This window comes from Mustela putorius, unplaced genomic scaffold (assembly GCF_011764305.1).
Source record: "Mustela putorius furo isolate JIRA1106 unplaced genomic scaffold, ASM1176430v1.1 tig00000083_pilon_pilon_pilon, whole genome shotgun sequence".
NCBI classification, from domain to species: Eukaryota; Metazoa; Chordata; class Mammalia; order Carnivora; family Mustelidae; genus Mustela; species Mustela putorius.
Window position 1 is genome coordinate 34,928,376 of NW_025421273.1, and position 19,850 is coordinate 34,948,225.

A 19,850-nucleotide genomic window follows, 5' to 3' on the forward strand; every position below is an offset into this window, starting at 1 on the left:
TTTGAATTAAGGAAAAGTCACATTCATTAAAACAGTTTTGCTCTAATGTTAAATAAGTGGAATTTACATAAAAGTTTAACTTAAGAAAAAACTAATTTGCTCTAAATCCTGTAAAAAAAGAGATAATTAGCTAGAATTTATGAAAAAAAAATAACTGCATTTGAAATATATTTATTGGCATTTGCAACAATCAAAAGTCATTTTTAACATCACGTTTCAAAACTATATTATACTTGAATACTGGTTAGCTCTCAAAATCTAAGAAATATGTTTATATGAAGACCTTAGAGGAAAAACAGAAATGAAAACAAAAAGCTAACAAATCTTTGAAATTAAATCTTTCAGGTAATTAGATTTTTAACCAGTAGCATAAATGAGCTACTTGGCCTAAAATTAATGCCCCAAAGATGAGATATTATATGAGAAACTAAATTATGTTGTTGGTTAAAGTAATATTTTTTTAAAAATCCACCAACATCAAGAATGTGTACTCTAAATAGTGAAAAAATTGTAAGTTGCTTACTATCATACAGTGTCTTGCATGTTCTTTTATTTTTTCATTTTATCATCATTATTTTAATGCTGAGAATTATTTATTTCAAAAGATTATAACAAATGGCAAATGGATCACAACATTGTGTCAATAATGAGCACACATTCATTTCTCTAGCAACTTTTTTGTTTTGCATAGTATCTACATATATTGTCTGTATACATGTAATCCTACTGCACAGTGAATGCTGTGTAACAAATCCACAATGAAGACACATCCACCTTTTTAAAGTTTAGTTCCTTCTTTAAAATATAAAAATAATTGTTTTGTATCTATTTTCTAAGCCACCATATAATTAAGATGGCCACATACTTTATCCAAAGAGAAGCCCTTTTAAGAGAGAACAAGGACATTATTAAGCATTATCCTGGAGGTAGAGGTATAAGCTGGGTCTTCACAAGGTAAAAGAGTGCCTATGCTTATTACCTTAGCTACAACAGGCTGTTTTGGAACTTGGGTCCTTTCATTTCAGAACTTAGTGTTGCCATGTAACAGTGCTGGAGTGGTCTCATGAAATGGTGAGTTAAACTGAGTACCAGGAAATAATTTGAAACAGGTTTTTTAAAAGATATTTTTAAAATTTATTTGAGAGAGAAAGAGTATAAGCAGCAGGAAGGAGAGGGACGAGTGGACTCCACACTGAGTGTGGAACCCAACATGGGGCTGGATCCCAGGACACTGCGATCATGACCTAAGAAGAAATCAAGAGTCTGGTGCTTAACTGAGTGAGCCAACCATGCTTTCCTGTACCAGAAAATATTTAGACTCAGTTAAAACAGGTACTTCATGAATAAATATTTCTGAATTTGTTGTTTACTGCATCTTAATGACCAAAATATTTCCATCAAGTTGTGAACTTTTTTTTTATTATTATTCTTTTAGATGCTTGAGGATTCCAACAGGTGATACTAGGTAGGTAAATAGAATGCGAGTCACTGGGAATATATGTGTTTTCTCCATTCATATACTGAGAAGTAGCAATTGAACTCTGAGACTCAAGGTTTCCTGCTCTCCAGTCATGCAAAAGTATTCATTGTCTCCTTTAAGACAAAGTAGCTGATTCTCATCTAGATATTTTTTTGTTCATTTCTTTAGAATGGAAGCTCTTCCAGGAGCTTTACTATTAAACCCAAGTTAACAAGAAAAGCTAATTCCAAGAACACGTGGTTAATATTAATGAGAGCAATTTTTAAGTCAAACAACTTCAAATTATTCACCCTGCTTCATTTAATGATCAAAGTTAGATAAAAAAGTTACCATAGAACTAAATAATGCCTACAAGGAAGGGACACAGTGAGTGTTGTTTGTTTTATATTACAATTATATGTCTTTATCATACATATTTAATTTTTCTATAGGTTTCTGAGAGACATAATGGTGTTGAAGGGCTATGTTGAAAGAGAAACATTAAAATATTCAATAATTTAAAAATGCATTTATTGATTGGGTACTTAATAACAATGTGAAAAGTTCATTGCCATTGTGTCAATCCACTTGTCATGCATCAAAGAGTTCATGTGCCCCTAGATGCAGAAGACAAAAGAATAACAGTTCCATGTTAGCACAGTTTTGATACTTAAATATCCCATTTGCCAACTTAAGTCCAGTCTAAAATGGTGAAAAATATTCAAGTAGGTTCTCTGGTGTTATTAAAGTGTCTCATTTTCCAGTGTCTATTAACCTCAATTTTACTTTGGGATTGCAAGCTACTCTTAGCAACTATGTGTCCAAAGTTTGATGCTCTATATTTCTTTCTTTCTTTCTTTCTTTCTTTTTTATTTTTTTTAAACCTGCCTAAGGAGTCAGCATCAACTTCAAGTATCTGCTTATCTCTAAAGTGCTGTTGTACAGGCAAGAGAAATATCACAATTCAAGGCAGTCCCTTCTTTTTCTGATTTTGGAAATGTGACCCATGTGTTAAAACTCTATGCCTTTCTGGGCACCTGGGTGGCTCAGCTGGTTAAGCAACTGCCTTCAGCTCACGTCATGATCCTGGAGTCCCAGGATCAAGTCCCACATCAGGCCCTCTGCTCCTCAGGAAGCCGGTTTCTCCCTCTGCCCCTTGCCCCTTTCATGCTCACGCTCTCTCTCTCTCAAATAAATAAAATCTTAAAAACAAAACAAAACAAAAAAACTCTATGCCTTTCTAGAAAGTTACTATTGGCTCTTTTGGTCAAATATATTGCTGCAAAACTATTCTATAAAAAAGCTAGGTACAATTCGCTGCTTAAGAACCATATCACATCTACAAATATCTAACTTCTAATAAATAAAATGTCTTAAATTTTTGTTTAACAATATTAAACAGCATGACTCATGAATATAAATTTCCACAATTATTTGTTGCAAATAGAAATGAATGAATCTTAGCTTATATAATTTGCAATAATACTTAGGGAGACTATTTAAACAGAAAATATTTTATTATAAAATATTTTATAAGGAAATTTTTATACATTATTCTCATGTAGTTGAATGCTACAGATACATTCTATTTATTTTTGAAACAGTGTAACAATGTTTTTTAAGACAGTATTAAGTATTTATCAAGATCATGATCTCATATGTAAACTCAGTATGGGTGTATGAATGTGTATGTATATTTGAAGTTCTCTGAAGGAGAATTGATTGGCTGAAGGAGAGAGAAACTTTAGTCATGCTGTTAAAATAAGCGTTTATTCCTCTGAGATGTGTTTTTGTACTCCTTTGACTTAAACTAAACTAAGAGCCTGTGTTACAGAAAAAGGAATGTGGAATGAAGTGAATAAACTCCGTTTTAATAAGAAAGTGGCATAAGAGCAAAGGCACAAAGCTTCATGTTGGAAGATAGTGAATTAATTCCATCTCAGCAACTACATGCTTTTTCACCTGAGGCAAGTTATTTAACTTCTATAAACTCATTTACCTTCTTTGTGAACTGATGATACGCTGGATGTTCTCTGTTTGCCTGGATAGATCTACTCTCCACTGCTTTCCACCTTGCCCTGTGCCTCTGGAGGCTGATATTTATGGAAAGAACTAAAGGAGAATCTTGGCCTTCTGACTTTCAGTTGACTTCAGTGAATAGTAGGCACCAATAGGAGTGGGTAATAATGGAAATCTGATGTTTATGCCCTTGATTCCATAGATGCCAGGCTTGAAACTAACAATGCTGATTTTTTCCTTGGGATGCCCCCTCCTAAAGCTATAGATCTTGCTTAGTGTTTTAACCATTCCTTTCAGTACCACCTTCAGGCTTACTAGTGATGGTGATCTGGGTTGCTTTACTATCTCTTATGTATTTTTTTCAAGCTTTATTAAAATTCCAGTTAGTTAACATACAGTGTAATATTATTGTCAGGTGTGGAATTTAAGCAATTCATTACTTATATATAAACACCAGTGCTCATCACAACTGTCCTCTTTTATAACCATCACCTATTTAACCCATCCCCCAGGCACCTCCCTATGGTTTTTCCTTAAATCTAGGCCTACCTCCATAGGTCGTAGTAAATGTTCAGTTTTTCCATTTGAACATTTAGTTATCTGCTAGACCCATATTCATATGGAGGACAAATTAAATAAAAACAACAATGATAGTTGTTGTGTGGATTTAATGCTATAAATATAAAAGAAGTATTGTTATACATGTAAAATCTGGAGAGATATATAAGGGGTCAAATAAACATTTGTTGAAATAATCTAGGTCATTGTACCTCCAAGCCTAGCTTTGAAATGCATGCCTGGCTATTCTGTTAAAGTAGTATCAGCAGAGCCATCCTGATGCAAAAGAGCTGATCTGCCTTCAGCATTTTAGGCTCCTTCTTCTGCTAACCTCCACAGTTTTCTTAAGACATAGAGCTACCCTGACCTGTTGTTATTAAGGCAAGAGCTGCATTCCGTCCACTCCTGTATTTTAGAATGGTTCTTCTTCCTAACACTGAGGTTTTAAAGTTATCCTGTCTAAAATTTGGCAACTGTGTGGATTCCCTAAGATGTCTGTCAGGAAAGTGACAATTGCTATGTTGTTAGAAAAAGAGGGATCGACAGTGCTGACAAGATGGCAGTGCCTCAGTTGCTGGATAACAAAGGTGACAAGAACTTGAAAATGGTTATGAATTCTTGACATTTTCCTACAGGGCAAAGAGATCTCATATCACACGTTGTGAACATGATAGTCAATTCAAAGAAATGACGCTTACAGGTGTTCTATTCATTCCAGAGACTTGATTAGGAAAAAGGAGCAAATGTGACATAGTGAGGTTAAGTGTTGTAATAAGAAAGAATATACCCTCCATCTGTCTGCCTGTACTGTGGTACAGTGTTAAAGTGGAAAGATCATCAAAGTGCCATTCTAAAAACATATATTTCAGCCATGTCTCAATTCAAATACAGTGAATGTCCTGAGGCACAGTGATGGTTAACTTTATGTCAGCTTGACTGGACTAAGGGATGCCCACATAGCTGGTAAAACATTATTTCTGGATGTGCCCACAGGAGTGTTTCCAGAAGAGATAAGCATTTGAATCCACAGACTAAGCAAAGATCACCCTCACTAATGTAGGTGGGCATTATCCAACATGCTAAGGGCTTGTATAGAACAAAGAGTGAGAAGAAGGGCAAAACTTTTCTCTCTGCTTGAGCTAAGACAATCATCTTCCTCTGCTCTGAGACATCTGTGTTTCTGGTTCGAGGTCCTCCAAACTCAGACCAGGACTTAGTCATCAGCTCCCCGGTAGTTCTCAACCTTTCAGACTTGAACTTACACCATTGGTTCTCAGGTCTTTGGAACTGGACTAAATTACACTGTTGGCTTTCCTGGTTCTTCATGTTGCATTTGGAGTTCTTGGAACTTCTCAGCCTTTATAATTATGTGATCCAATCCTATGATAAATCTTCTCTTAGATATATCATTTTGGTTTGTTTCACTGGAGAACCCTGACTACTATAGGCATATTTGCTAACTGTTATAGGTCTCATTTAGTAAAGCATTAAGATGAGAGTAAAATAATTAGGGTTTTATCCACATCATGCATGGGAATGATGGAAGAATTAATCAGATACGTACCTTTTCCAATCATCCCGTCTCCCTGTAGACAAATTGCTTAACCTTTCTAAAATCCAGTTTATTTATCTACAAAATGAGAAATGTGTACTGGAGTCAAGTTTTCCAAACAGCTCCTTAAAAAGTTATAATGAGAGTAATTTAAATGTAAAATAGATTTCCTTTTGTCTAAAACCATATCATCTCAAAGTAAAAACGTGTAAGATTACAATTACTGAAATAAAAATTTATATTCAATAAAATTCAACAGTTAATTCCAGTAGAAATCTAGCATAAAACAACATTTTTCTTACTTAAGCATTCACTACCATGGGTTACTACTGCCATTGCTTAACTTTATTGACTATATACACACACACACACACATAGAGTTTTTAACTGGCAGCCAATACCAAAATTAATGGTGAAACAGGTATTAAGTTTATACCATTTGAAATTTGAACACAGGCAGTATTGTCCATTACCTATATTGTTCTAGATATTTTAGCTAGTATAATAAATAAGAAACTTAAATGTGGTAACTTTATTATTGAGGGGTCATTAATCCCAATGTTTTTAGATGTTTTATTTTAAATACAAAATAACAAAAGCTACAGTAACAATAGATAACAAACCCAAAAAAATAAAGTACAAATATAATTAGAAATAATGTCACAGTTTCAATATCATGGGCAATTATAAAATATGTAATATATAAAAAATATATTAATATACCTATTGTTTTTATACCAGAAGTTGTCAGTATGAGAATACTAACAAAAGATTTTATGGCCTACAATGAGTTCTTAATATTAAAATAGAATTTCAATTAAGTACTAAGATTAAAAAAATCAATCATGGAAGAATTAAGACAAAATAAAGGATGATATTTCTTTAATTTTAGGCTGAGAAGACAGCTCTGAATAAAATTAAAAGTAATTATAAATTTGAAAAGTGATAGATTTGGCTGTATAGAATTTTGAAACACCACAAACTAAGGTAAACTATGAAAATGTGATTATAATATTTATTGCAAAAAAGTGACCGTATTCTGCACCATAAAAAATTCATTCTACCCATTCATATTTTCATTCAACAAATATCTAGAAATGGAAAGCACCCCAGATTGAAAAAAGATAAATATTCACATATATACAAATTTAAATGGTCAATAAATAGAGGCGCTTGGATAGCTCAAGCATCTGACTCTTGATTTCAGCTCTGGTCATGATCTTAGTGGTATAATACTGAGCTCCACACCAAGCAATGCACTGAGCCCCAGGTCAAGCCCTGCACTGAACATGGAGCCTGCTTAAGATTCTCTCTCTCCAGAGCATCTGGGTGGCTCAGTGGGTTAAGCCTCCACCTTTGGCTAAGGTCATGATCCCAGGTTTCTGAGATTGAGCTGGGGGTCGGGCTCTCTGTTTAGTGGGGAGCCTGCTTCCCCCTCTCTCTCTCTGACTAGTTGTGATCTCTCTCTGTCAAAGAAATAAATAAAATCTTAAAAAAAAAATTTCTCTATGCCCCTCTGCCCCTCACCCTCCCTCTCTAAAGTAAATAAATAAGTAAAGAATTGGCCAATAAATAAAATATAAATATGAAGCTCAGTGATAATCAAATTATCTGAAAAGATAAAACCAAGAATATATTTTTTTATAAAATAAAAATATTTAAAATATGTTTTAATTGTATGCTGTTAAAATATTATTAAATAACATCATATATTCAAAAAATAGAATTGCAAAATAGGTATTTTGTTTTTTGTTTGTTTGTTTTTGTTTCTACCATTTTGTGAAACATATTTAGGGCTTTAAGCATGATGGAATTTTTCAGTTAATTTAAGGTAAATTAACATCCTAAAATATAATACCTTAATATCCAGAAAGTTAATCACTCTGCATTCAACAGATATTATAATATTGTAGGTTCTCTCATCTGCTAGCTGCCTCCCACTATAATACAGGTAACCAAAAAGCAGAACTGTTAATCATCAGTGAACCGCATATTTTTTCATTTTAAAATAAATATATGATACACATATATATTCCTCAAATATATTGCCTCATATTGCTAGATAATAAATTTGAGCTTTATTAAATTATAGTATCATTCTCTACTTATCATGTTTCTGAGATTAATTCATGCTCTTTCATGGCTCTTTCATTTTCACTTCTGTGTAATATTCCATTAGAAATGGGATTAGCAAGATTTTTCTGTAAATAGATAATGCATATGTTTGGCTTTATAGGGCATATGGTCTGTCTCACAACTACCAACTCTGCTGTCATACAGAAAAAGCAGACATACACAATACACAAACCAGTACATGTGGCTGTGTTTCAATAAAACATTATTTTCTAAAATAGGAAGCTTGCCAGCTTTGGCTCATCGTCCATAGTTTGCCAGATCCTTCATTATATGAATATAGCCATATTTAGTTATAGGCCCTCCTGTCTATAGACACTTTTGTTATTTCTAGTTAACTAATTACAAATGATTCTTGCTATGAACATTTTAGCATAATTTTTTCTGGCACATATGCTTAGAAATGGAATTCCTAAATTTTAGTTATGCCTATTTTTAAAAATAAAGCTATATTCTTTCCTGTAGTGATTTTTAGCAATTTCTCATCTCTGTATAAAAGTCTCTGTTGAACCACATTCTTGCTAAAATTTGATGTTTGATTTCTTCATTTTGCCTATCTAGTAGTGACTATAAATTGTTTCATATTTTGGTGTGAATCTGCATTTCATGATATTAACAAAAATAGTTTGTTTTCATTTGTTTTGTAGAGACACATATAATTTTATTTCTTCAAGACACCTATATACGAAGTGTATTTTTTTTTTACCTGCTCTTATATTTGATTTTTGTGTTTTTTCCCTTGAGTAAACATATACTTGAATGTGATTCCTTTTACAGTTATGTTTCAAAAATCTTGTTTCAGTTTGTCACTTGTCTTTTTATTTTTTTTTTATAATTTATTTCAATAATCAGCACTTAGGGTTTTAGTTTATTCAGTTCATCTTTTATTTTTGGATACTGTGTGAGAATAAAGTCACATATCTTAAAGAATCTCTCTTTCAAAAATGCTAAAAGTTGGGGCACCTGGGTGGCTCAGTGGGTTAAAGCCTCTGCCTTCGACTCAGGTCATGATCCCAGGATCCTGGGATCTAGCCCCGGCTCTCTGCTGGGAGGGAGCCTGCTTCCCTCTCTCTCTCTGCCTGCCTCTTTGCCTACTTGTAATCTCTGTCTGTCAAGTAAATAGAATCTTAAAAAAAAAAATGATAAAATTGGTTATCTTCTTTACACTTAGGTATATTTGCCAATTGTTCCTGAGTAAAACTTAGTGCTTTATCTATAATAAAAAATAAATAAATAAATAGATAGATAGATAGATATTTTTTTTTCTTTAACAAAACAACACAATCAACTTGGCTCAATTTAATATTTTACCCCATAAAATTACATTCTTCACAATTGATTTGATTATGAAAGTTTCAAATGATTTGCTAGTGGGAAAATATACATTATATTCTCAGACATCCTAATTATATTATTATTAGGGGTAGGATTTACCACTTCAGAAGCTGAAGACATTTAGCATCCTGGAGCATTATTTAGGAGGATGAATCCATTTTTATTTAAAAACATAACAGTTTATTTATATGTATATTCAACCACTTTCCAGGAGTCAGATAATATATCCCATCTAAACTACATCTCTAAGTCATATTTCACATTGACTTTATGAACACACAGATGCAAACTTTTTCAAGTATCTTCACAATATTTTTATCTTCTCATCACTCTAACATTGATGTTCAACCAATAAAAAAGAAACATGAAGTTTCTAAATTTGAACTTGTCTTAATACTCTGTGATCAACTTCCCCATCTTACAATTGCCAGACATCTCAGTTGGTTATATCTCTGGGTCCTTGATATGCTTCTGATACACATCAACACTTTTAAGTTAGACACATTTTATGAGACAAATATAGAAGCTATACTTTTAAAAGGTCCTTTGGGGAGCCTGGGTGGCTCAGTGGTTTAAGCCTCGGCCTTAGGCTTGGGTCCTGATCTCAGGGTCCTGCAATCAAGATCTTCATTGGACTCTCTGCTTGGCAGGGAGCCTGCTTCCTCCTCTCTCTCTGTGCCTACCTCTCTGCCTACTTGTGATCTCTCTGTCAAATAAATAAATAAAAAATCTTAAAAAAAAAAAAAGTTCCCATGTCTTCACTTGTTCTCAAGAGCCCATATATGACTGTAAGCAAATTAGATTGTAGATAAGATATCCCAAGGCATTTAGTTGAGATAAGAAGAAACATTAAGTCTCTGTGAAACTGACATTATATAAGCCCACCTTGTTTAAGACACTCTATTCATAAACAGATAAATTTATTGTTTGTAAAACCATTATTTGAATATATATAGGAAGAAGCAGGGATGGTGTTCTTTACAAATTGGAATAGCCATTTTCATTGGTAAACTTGTTCTACAGTTCTAAAATTATGGTATCAATTTGTTTTTTTAATTCTTTATTTAAATACAACACAGTTAACATACACTGTGTTATTAGTTCTAGGGGTAGAATTTAGTGATTCATCAGTTGCCTGTAACACCCAGTGCTCATTACATCAAATGCCCTCCTTAATGTCCATCACCTATATCCCTCTCCCCTACCAACCTCCTTTCCCAGCAATTTGTTTTTGTCTGCTATTCTTATTCAAACATATCTCCCCTGAATTAATAACTATAACATAATCATCATACCTCAATATCTGTATATGAAATGTTCACTGTAGTACTACAAATTTTTGATTATGTCTTTACTAATATAAAATATCATTTTTATTGAATACTATTAAATTGACATATAAATAAACATTAATTTTTGAAAGTGGTAGGCCAGTAATTTGCTACTAATGGTAGTAATTCACCTTGGAATCAATCATTTGGTCATTTCATATTTTGTATCCTTAAAAATAACCATACAACTTTTAATATGAAACAAAAACACTAGATTACTGAAATGAATTTCGTTATCATATAACAATACCTAAAACTGGGTTTCTTCTTCTTCTCCATTTTAATGTTTACATTATAATGTTTCTTCTCTTCTCCATTTTAATGTTTACATTAAACATTACATTGTGTTCTCTGAACTCTTAAATATATATTCCAGTTAAATTTTCCCAATGTTTCTTTGACTATTTTCCTCTTTAATACATTAATTCACTGAGAAGGAAACATTCCTATATAGAATAATAATAAAAACACAATGACAGCACTTATGACTGAGCTACAAAGATAATTTTTTTAATAAATTCAACAAGTAATTATTGATTGTTCCTTAGATTCAAGAGAATAACATCACAACTACAGCTTTTCAATATATATTCAACATATACAATTTAGTATGAAAGAAATTATGTGTATTAATTCTACATTTGATTTATTAAGTTTTTTAATTTCCCTTTTAAATACATCCTGCAAAAAGAAAAGAAAAAGAATTAAAGAGGAAGGAAGAAATAAATAAATACATACATACATACATAAATAAAGAAATAGGGGAGGGAGAGAAGGAAGGATGGAAGGGAAGGAAAACAAGCTAAGGAATTGGATTTCTGCTCACGTCAAGAAAATTTGACATAAAGATGACCATATATTGCTACCAAATTAACTCATGCAAAATTTGTGGAAATTATTTTAATTGCTCTTTGAAAGGGACTTCTTAAGTTCAGAACAAGTGGAAACAAGCTGTGAAACAGTGGAACCAAGCTATGAAACAAGAAAGATCAGCCAAAATCAGTGGTACAATTAGATGAGAAGGTGCCCATTTCCCATGTCTGATTATGCTGGAGTTACGGAATGTGCGATAAGAATGGTAAGGCCTGGGTTGAAGGGTGAGCAGGAACAAGGTCATGAAGTAATAGAACTCTACCGCTATGAGCCAAGTTGTGTCTGCCTGAAATTCATACTGAAGGCCTAACTTCTAGTATCGCAGAATGTGACTGAATTTGGAGACAGAGCCTTTAGTAAGAGAGATTAGTCTTTACCCTATGAGCAAAGGAAACCATAGGTAGTTGAATAGTGAAGAGACTCAGTTAATGAAGAAATCAATTTTTAAAAGTGTTCATGTTTCATATTTTGAACTTTGTTCTTAAGTCCTCCAGGGACCTGCGCTTGCTTCATTATCACTTACGATGACCCACTCTACTCTTGAACAGATTTGCTTGCTCTGTGTGTGTGTGTGTGTGTGTGTTTGTGTGTTAGATGAAACCATATGAACCTTCCTGAAATGTTGTGGTTCTAGTATCTTAGGCGCTACTCAGAATAATGCTACCATATTTTGTACATGAAAACTCTTCTGATATTTAGAGTGCTACCTAATACTCATCAAAATATCTTCTTCAATATATTTGTCATATAAAAGTATCCTATTATGTGATTTTCCAACTATTCACCATTCTTGTGCACCTCTCGTGGACTAAAATGATTTTCAGCACACATCTTAAAATGCAGCACTGTGTATAAACATAATACTTCACATGTCAAAAAGTAAATAAGTCTTTTAAGTTGTGAAGTGCTGATCATTATCTTCCTTCATTTCATGAGTTTTGTTTTTTGTTTTTTTTTGTTTTTTTGAGAATTTTTCTTACTAAAAAACGTGAGAGGAAAAGATAAGTAATTGTCAAATAGCAAAAAATATTGTGAAGCCCAAATCTGAGCTATGTCTGTCTGATTCTAAACTCAATCTTGTTTCTTTTCTTTCTCTCTCTTCTCTTCCTTCCTTCTTTCTTTCCTTTTTTTTTTTTTTTTAAGATTTTATTTATTTATTAAACACACAGAAGAGGGAGAGAGAGAGAGAGAGCGCGTGCACCAGCTGGGGGAAGCAGCAGGCAGAGAGAGAAGCAGGTTCCCTGCTGAGCTGGGAGCCTTATGCAGGGCTCAATCCCAGGACCCCGGGATCATGACCTGAGCCAAAGGCAGACACCACTCAGGTGTACCTATAAGCTCAATTTAACAGGTACACGGTATGGTTTCTAAATGTTATTAGATTATCAGTTTAGTACAAATTTGTAGGTCAAAAGGAAAAAAAAGTGATGTTCTATAAGTTTCTTTATCCTTTAAACTATTTTCCTATTGACACAACCTTACTTTAGTGATGCTTTGCAACCATTTGGTCTTATGAACACAATGTCTTTAATCTACAATTTTCCTATCTCTCATTTCATAAATGATTTCCTTTATCTGAGTTCAGAATTTTCCTTTTTTTTTTTCCTACTTAATTTGGCCTGCAATTTTAAATGTAAACATGTTTATAAAAGTCTTGATTCTCCAATTCAAATTACTTTCTGTACTTTTCAACTTTGTGTACTGCAACTTTAATAACAGTAGTTGCTTTTAACTGAAAACTTTTATGGACTAGTAGAGAAAGTCATGGTCATGTCCTTAGAGTCAAATGTATATATACTCTTTGTTGTCTGTTCATGTACTTATGAATTTTTTTAACTGTATATTATTGATACCATGTTAAACTCCTTAGAGGAACTTACTTAATGTGTTTTCCAGGGGCGCCTGGGTGGCTCAGTCAGTTTAAGCTGCTGCCTTCGGCTCAGGTCATGATCCCAGGGTCCTGGGATCGAGCCCCACATTGGGCTTTCTGCTCAGCAGAAAGACGGCTTCTCTCTCTCCCTAGGCCTGCTGCTAAGCATACCTCTGTGCTCTCTCTATCTCTCTGTCAACTAAATAATAAAAATCTTTTAAAAAATATGTTTTACAAGTAACTTGCTAAAAAACAAGTTTTATGGGGGCACCTGGGTGGTAATGATCTCATAGGTTGTGGAATTTAGCCCTGCATCAGGCTCTGGGCTCAGCAGGGAGTCTGCTTAAAATTTTTCTCCCTTTACCCCTCTCCCCACTCTCTCTCTCCCTCTCAAATAAATAAATTTCTAAAAACAAACAAATAAAAAATTATGTACATAAGACCCATACAACTGTAACAGAAAATTTTTTTAAAAAGTTGGTTATACTTATAAAGGAAAGTGAAGCGACTACCGGACAGTCCTTTTTAAAGTTTTGTTTTGTTTTGTTTTGAAGGAGGTAGTAGGCAATGGTATTTTTAAATTATCTAAAAATAAGATCTAGATATCTTTCATGTCATATCTTTTCATTCTAGTTGCTTGGTTATGTTACTAAATTATAGTAAACAATGATGATAATAATAATAATTAACTATTTTACATAATTCTCATGCCAGTTATGAATATTAAATAGAAATGACCTTTCCAAACATCATGGATATTTAGTTCTTAACCCATCTACCCAGTGTTGTTACAAAAGCTTCCTTTATTTTCCCACTGTTCTTTTAGATTCCTTGGTGTTTCTAGTCTCTTTGGGTGTTTTCACTTACTGCCAAGTTTTCAAAAACAATCTATATGCTTATAACTCCCAAATCAATAGCAACAGCAGGCACCTACCAGCACTTCAAATACATTCGTAATGTGGACGTATCCCTTTTCACCACTCCCATCCCCACATAAAGTCAGTGATTCCAATAATCAATCATTAAATTATTCAAGCTAGAAAACCAGTACTCTTCATAGACTCTTTCCTCTTCTTCACCCTAACATCCAATTTAATCACTCTGCCCTAAATATATTAACTCCTGAAATATTTTTCTGATGACTCTCCCTTTTCTCAGGTCTTTATCATATGTACTTTGGCAACCACGACAGAAATATAAGCAGCCTGTCTGTCTCCAGGTACTATTTCAGTCTTCTTCACAGACTTTTTCAGAGTCATCTTTCTGAAATATAAGTGTGATTATGCTCTACGGTATTTTAAAACCTGCCAATGGTTTCCCATCAACCACAGGGCTATGTCAAACTGTCAACATGGCATACAGTTTCCCTGATACTCTGGTCTCAGTTTTGACTTACACACGGCTGCTTGTATGTTAAAAATACCAGACTATAATAGTTTCAAAAGAAAATATCCTCTTCAAGAATATGAAGTTTTATATTTCAAAAATACCTCAAAATATGTCATTATGAGAATAATCTACCTTTACTGGACTTTTGACGTTTATTTAATAATTAATATCAGTTAAACATTTTATTTGTCATAAAGTATTCACAACTTAGGCTATCAAGAGATTTTAACTGATTCTTTAATTTCTAAATTGTAACTAGATTTTTCTCACCATTCTCTGACTTAAATGTTTATTTTCTATTCTCATTTCTTGATGTTCTTATTCTGATTCATGCTTTTTCTTGCCATGTTTTTTATAAGGTTGATCTTTCTCTGTGTAAAAGCCATCATTCCCTGCAGCATTTCAACCTAGACCTATCCCATCCTGTCATCTAACACTTTCTCATCATTGAGAACCCCATGCTGATACTTTTATCATGAAGCAAGTTTTTCTTAACGAAGATGTTTTCCTCCACGCTTACATAGCACTCCCCCATGCAAACAATAAACTATGTATGTTGCTATTACAGCCTATAATATTGCAATACAAGTATATACTTACGTATAAGTCTTCTACATTAGATGATAAATACCTTGAGGACAGCATTTATTTTTCCCCACCTTAAAGTCAACTAGTGTTTTCCAACTAGTCAATGCTCAAAAATTATTTGAATAATTAATTAACATGTATTGTACTTATAAATGGCATATGTTACAGCCTTAAGTTTAAATGGTTATGTACTTTCTCTCTATAGTCCCAAGAAATGACAAAGATAGATTTTGGAGAAATCTTGGGGGAAAAAAAAGATAGGAAACCCACTGATTTATAAAATTTGTAGTATACTTTCTTACTCTTTTAGAAGCCTTGATATTTGTCTACCTGCAGGCTATTGATTCATTAACTATTTTTCTGAAGGTTTGTTTTAGTTGCTTGGATTCTATCAACCTAACACAAGATTTAGAATTCGAGTAACAGGTAAGTTACAGGAAAGCCACAGGTCAGACTACATGTTCAAATAGTACCTACAGTAATCAGTCAAAATGCACAAAGTGATTATTAGTCTCTTAGCTCCAAATGTTCACATGCAGAATAATTATTGTAGTTTAAGTATAGATGATATCAATGGCCTTCTTCACTAGCTTGAAATAAGATCATAGTCATTTTGGAGGCACCTGGGTGTCTCATTCATTAAATGTCTGCCTTTGGCTCAGGTCACGATCCCAGGATCCTGGGATGGAGCCCCACATTGGGCTCCCTGCTCAGCAGGAAGACTCTCCCTCTCTCCCTCTCTCCCTCTCTCACTCCCCTTGCTTATGTTCCCTCTTTGGCTCTTTCTGTCAAATACATGAATAAAATCTTAGAAAAAATATCATAGTCACTTTTTTTTAAATTTTTTATTTTTTATAAACATATATTTTTATCCCCGGGGTACAGGTCTGTGAATCACTATTTGCGACAACATGGGTGGAACTAGAGCGTATCATGCTTAGTGAAATAAGTCAAGCATAGTCACTTTTAATTCATTTTAAATGTAATATTAATTCTTTCTTTCTTTTTTTTTTTTTTTTTTTTGTCAGAAAGAAAGAGCACAAACAAGGGGAATGGCAGGCAAAGGGGCCAGCAGAGGGAGAAGCAAGTTCCCTGCTGACCAAAGAGCCCGATGTGGGATCATGACCTAACCCAAAGTCAGCCACCTAACCAACTGAGCCACCAGGTGTTCCTATTCCATCCTTTTTAAATGTAATATTTACATAGCCTTATTGTCAGGAATTCTGGTATATTTCCTCATTATATTCTTTCAAATTACCAAAGAATTTCAACAGCTTTCCAATGTATTCATGTATCCAACCAGTATTTGTTTAGTGCCCACTGTGTTAGGTAATGTGCAGGGTATTTGGGATGTATTAGGTAATAGCACAAATTTCTGCCCAAATAACATTTGGCCAACAGGCATGTGAAATGATATTCAACTTCAATATCACCAATCATCAGGGAAATATAAATCAAAATCACAATGAGATATCACTTAACACCTGTTAGAATGGATATCAACCAGAAGAGGAGAGACAACACCTGTTGATGAGGATGTGGTGAAAAAGAAACCCTTATACACTCTTGGTAAAAATGTGACTTGGTCCAACCACTATGGAAAACGATGTGGAGTTTTGTCAAAAAAATTAAAAAAAAAATAGATTCACCATATGATCCAGCAATTCCACTTCTGGGTTTATACTCAAAGGAAATGAAAATAGGATTTTGAAAAGATATATGCACTCCCACAATCCCCCCCCCATTTTTTACAGTAGTTAGGATAGAGAAACAACCTAATACCCACTAATAGATGAATGGAATAGTATTCAGCCATGAGACAGGATGATATCCTGCTTTCTGTGACAAAATGAATGGACTTTGAGCACATTATGTTAAATGAGGTAAGTCATAGAAAGACAAATACTGTATTATATCACTTATATATGCAATCTAAAAAAGTCAAATTTCAAAAATCAAGTTGTAAAATGGCGGTTGTTAGGGGACAACGTTGGGGGGATAAGACTGATGTTTAAGGGCACAAGCTTGCAATGGTTAGTAAATAAGCCATAGAGATTAATCCACAATATAATGAATATAGACAATATTGTACTATAATCAAGTATTTTAGATAATTAGATATTTACTATTCTCTAGTGGAATTCTATTTTTTTCTAATGGTTCTAGTACCCAACTTTAATAAATTTGCCACATTTTCTTATTATGTAATGTGATAAATATCACTACTATGACAATCATATTACAGGATTTAAATGTATCTGAATAATCTATTTAAGTTAAATTTACACTGTGTTAGATGTCAAATTTATTTAATTAAAAAATAATTGATGTAATGAAGAAGTAAATTAAATATACTATGTTAGGAGGTATTAAGTGGCATAAAAAGAAAAATAATAGTACAACAGGGTTGGGGATTAGAATTGTGTGCATGTGAAAGATGCTGCAGAAAGTAACACATAGCAAGATTTAGATAAAGTGATCAGAGTAGAAGCTAAAGAGAAGATGGCATCTCATCCCAAACTTGAGGGTGATGTCATACTTAGCAAGAAGCTATCTAGTGTAGAGCAGTCCAGAGATTAGAGAAAACTTAAACAAATGCCCAAGGATACTAAGATACCTGACCTTTGGGGTCAGTGTCTCTGAGCATAATGAACAAGAGAGAGTATGAAGATTGTAGTCAGAGAAGTCAGCAGGGTCACATCAGGTAAAGATGCATATGCATCTGCAAGGCATTTGATTATGACTCTGAGTTAAATAGGGAACCGTGGAAAGTTTTCTGTACTTCTGTCCAGAGATAATTCAGACAAGGAACGCTGATGCCTTCAACCAGAATTGGAACAGTGAGGGTGGTTACAAGTGACCTGATTCGGGATGTACTGTGAGGACGGACAATGGGATTGTCTGATAGATTAGTTGGTGAGCTTGAAAGATAAAGATTCAAAATTGACTCCTGGGAATTTAACAAAAGCAAAATCTAAGCAACTGGAAGGATGAGTTTGGTGACGACTGATATCAGTGAAGCAGTGAGTAAAATACATGTAGAAAGAAGGTCAAGAATTCAATTTAGGCTATATTGAGTGAGAAATTTATTAGACATTCTTTAGATAGTTTGAGATATGAATTGAGCATTTAAGAGAATGCCTGGGCCAGAGTTCATCGAAGGACACTGAAGCTCCCTAACAAAAGACATAGAATAAGATTTGGAGCAGTCTATTAGTGCTATCACTTTCATCATTTGCTACAGCATCTCTGTTGAATGCTGGTCTTATAAATCTAAGTACATTATATAAATCTCCTGTGCTATCTTCTGCAAATTTAGGTTTCTTCAGGGGATCAGCCTTTTTCCAAACACAAAAGATGATGCCAGAAAGCAGGTGCTTAGGAGACTTATATTTCCATAACTAAGAACTGTCACTCAAGTGATTTCTGTCAAAAAGAAAGAAAATTCGCTCCAACGAGATTTGGTGCTTTCTCTCTGGAAATACTAAATAGCAGTATAATGTCAGACAGACTTTCCATATATATATATATACCCTTGCATGTATATATTTAATATGCAAATATACACGTGTGTGGTGTGATAGATGTGTATATTTATATATTTATATATGAGTATATACATATATGCACAGCCATTTTTATTTGGATATATACAAATCTTTATATTCTTTTTAAAAACTATTTTATTGTTTATTTGAGAGAGGAGAGAGAGAGCATATGAGAGAAAGCAGGAGCTATGGGGAGAAGAAGAGGGAGACGGAGAAGCAGACTTCTCACTGAGCAGGGAACCTGACTCAGGACTCCATGCCAGGACCTTGGTATTATGACCTGAGCCAAAAGCAAATCTTTAACCTACTAAGCCACCAAGTTACCCCCAAATATTCATATTCAAGAGCTGGAAATGTATGTATTAGGGTATGCCAATGAAATCAGCTACTGTGAGTACTCCAAATATTGTCTTATTTTCTAGGTAGTTTTTGCAATTCTAGATTATTTCCTCATTTCTCTACAAATTTGCAACTGTTCATTATTTTATGACTACAATGTTACTACATTAAAGAAAAATGAGAAGCAGTGATCATATTACTGAAATAGAGAAGAAGCTAAATATAACTATATAGCTGGGATGTTCAGATGTTCGGAAGGCATTATATATGATAAATAATTGCCGTCTGCTTCAATATTCCCATATATTCTAGAAAATTATATTGAAGTATGAAATAGTTTTCAGTTTTTTAATATAAATGAACTACTGTTTCAAAGCACATTTTCTTTAGAATCATTCAACTTATGATGCATCTCGGATATCTATGCTTAGATGAAACAAGTTGATTGCAATTAGGCAAAGATTTATTATTTAATTTTTGTTATAAATTTTGTTATAAATTTAGAATTATTTGCACTCATAGTAAAAACTAAAAACATGTCCACAGTAACTGTATAGAATTATGTAAAAATATAACTATCCCTCTCTAGTCAAGAAAAGCCAATAGGTTAGCAAAAGCTTAGCAAACACGTCATTAAGCAATGGAAAAAGTAAAGAATTATTGGCTGTTATTGGCCCTTCAGTATAGAAGTGATTTTTTACAGACATTTTTTGAGGTAAAATTTTTTGAGGTAAAATTAAATAGAGAGAACTGCACAGCTACAATTCAAAGATTTTTGACAACTGTGTACACCCATCAAGACATAATACATCCACCCAAAAAGTTCACCTGTGTTTGGCCCACAATAATTAATCACTTT